We start from the raw sequence: 2,500 nt of genomic DNA on the forward strand, positions 1-2,500 counted from the left end.
AGAGAGAGAGAGTTAAGTAGGCCTATATCATGCTGGAAAAGTCAATTAGACCTACTGTGTACCTGTTGGTGAAGAAAACAGATTTACTCTTGGCCTACCTGTGCCCAGAAGAGTTAATTAGGCCTGTGTACCTGTGGCTCATCTTAATTAGGCCTACCTGTAAGGCCCCTGCAAGCCTCCCTCAACCTCCATTGTAAATAATTCACCAATTTTGTGTCTTGCTGGAGAATGCTGAAATAGGCTTGCCCTGTGTTCAATAGGCCTACCTGTCTTCATTATTCCATTCTCTGTGCTAATTAGGCCTACCTGTGTTCATTACTCCCACTCCTTTTGTTAATTAGGCCTATGTGTTCATTACTGCTACTTCCTGTGCTAATTAGGCCTACCTGTGCCTATTACTCCCACTCCTTTTGTTAATTAGGCCTATGTGTTCATTACTGCTACTCCCTGTGCTAATTAGGCCTACCTGTGCCTATTACTCCCACTCCTTTTGTTAATTAGGCCTATGTGTTCATTACTGCTACTCCCTGTGCTAATTAGGCCTACCTGTGTTCATTACTTGCACTTCCTGTACCAGTTAGGCCTACTTGTGTTCATTACTCACTCTCCCTGTCTTAATTAGGCCTCCCTGCGTGCATTATCCCTACTTTCTGTCTTAATTAGGCCTACTTATGTTCATTATTTGCACTCCCTGTCTTAATTAGGCCTATGTTCATTACTCCTACTTCCTGTGCTAATCAGGCCTAGCTGTGTTCATTAATTCCAATTCCTGTCTTAATTAGGCCTAGGTGTGTTCATTAATTCCAATTCCTGTCTTAATTAGGCATAGGTTTGTTCATTAATTCCAATTCCTGTCTTAATTAGGGTTAGGTGTGTTCCTTAATTCCAATTTATATCTTAATTAGGCCTAGGTGTGTATTAATTCCAATTCCTGTCTTAATTAGGCCTAGGTGTGTTCATTAATTCCAATTCCTGTCTTAATTAGGCCTAGGTTTGTTCCTTAATTCCAATTCCTATCTTAATTAGGCCTAGTTGTGTTCATTAATTCCAATTCATATCTTAATTAGGCCTAGGTGTGTTCCTTAATTCCAATTCCTATCTTAATTAGGCCTAGTTGTGTTCATTAATTCCAATTCATATCTTAATTAGGCCTAGCTGTGTTCCTTAATTCCAATTCCTATCTTAATTAGGCCTAGTTGTGTTCATTAATTCCAATTCCTGTCTTAATTAGGCCTAGGTGTGTTCATTAACTCCATTTTGTGTTAATTAGAGACGTGGCAGTGAGGCTGGTGTATACCTATCAGCGCCAGCATTTTTAATTGTCTCCGATTTCGTGGGGCAAAGAGGTTTCTTAGCTAAATTTGAAATCGATGTGCAGGAAAAGTACAGCATGAATTGCTGCACAAGTGTATCTAAAATTAAAAACATAACCCTTAATATTAATATTCATACTTACTGGTGTATGATAAGGCTTTGTTAATTGAATTATAACATAAAACTAAAAATAGGTAATGATTTTTTTTTTAAGTAAATATGAACAGTAAAAATAAAAGGATGTTGATTTCGGCTTGTGCATTTTATGTGGGAATGTTGAAAAATATCAGATATCACTGACACGTCCTGTATATGAAAGTAGTCAGTGAAATAAAAAAAGAACAGCACCAAGTGCAAAAAAGGAACCTAAAAGGAGGAAGATGTGGGAGGAGAGGTGCAGGCGTGCAGGTGGATGGAAGGCAACACAGAATCACACTGTATGCTCCTTACACTTTTTGGACTGGAACAATGCTGCCGTGCCTAGTTAAAACACCGAATATACAAATTTCACGACTTTTAGTTTTGTATCCCTTCTTATGTAATTTTACCCGTAGAATCGATTGAGCACATCGCCAAATGGCTATCCACCATAGTGTAGGAGATAGAAAATTGAAAATACCGAAAGTAACCGAATAATTTGGCAATATTGAAGTCAATAATGCTACGTTAAAACAGTTTTTGGCCCATAATTTGAATAATATGATGTTTTTGACTAAAACACAGTAACATTTCAAAATATAAGCAAGAGCACAACGTATGATATGTTTTTCAAGTACGAGATATGACTAGTAAGCAAGATACAGTATGAAACTTTTTTCAAATTTTCAATCCCCTCTCCTGAATAAATGGCATTTCGTATATACGGTGTTTTGTCTTGGCACGGCAGAATGGACCATCACCTGAACATTCAGACCCAACACTTTACTTGCTTATAATGGGTGGGAAAGAAATCATCATGCAGTTATTAATAGGAAGGCAAACAGTCTCCAGTGCCAAGGGCTTTTCACACTGTGCAGTCTGCCTCCTGTAGGAGCACCCACACTTCGGACACCAGTGGGTTGGGCCTCCTCCCCCTCCACCCCCCCACCTCCTCCACCTCCTCCATCACTCTCCCGTCCTCCTCCTCCTCCTCCTCCTCCTCCTCCTCCTCCTCCTCCTCCTCCTCCTCCTCCTCCTCCTCCTCCTC

The sequence above is a fragment of the Scylla paramamosain genome, chromosome 20 (assembly GCF_035594125.1).
Source record: "Scylla paramamosain isolate STU-SP2022 chromosome 20, ASM3559412v1, whole genome shotgun sequence".
Taxonomy (NCBI): Eukaryota; Metazoa; Arthropoda; class Malacostraca; order Decapoda; family Portunidae; genus Scylla; species Scylla paramamosain.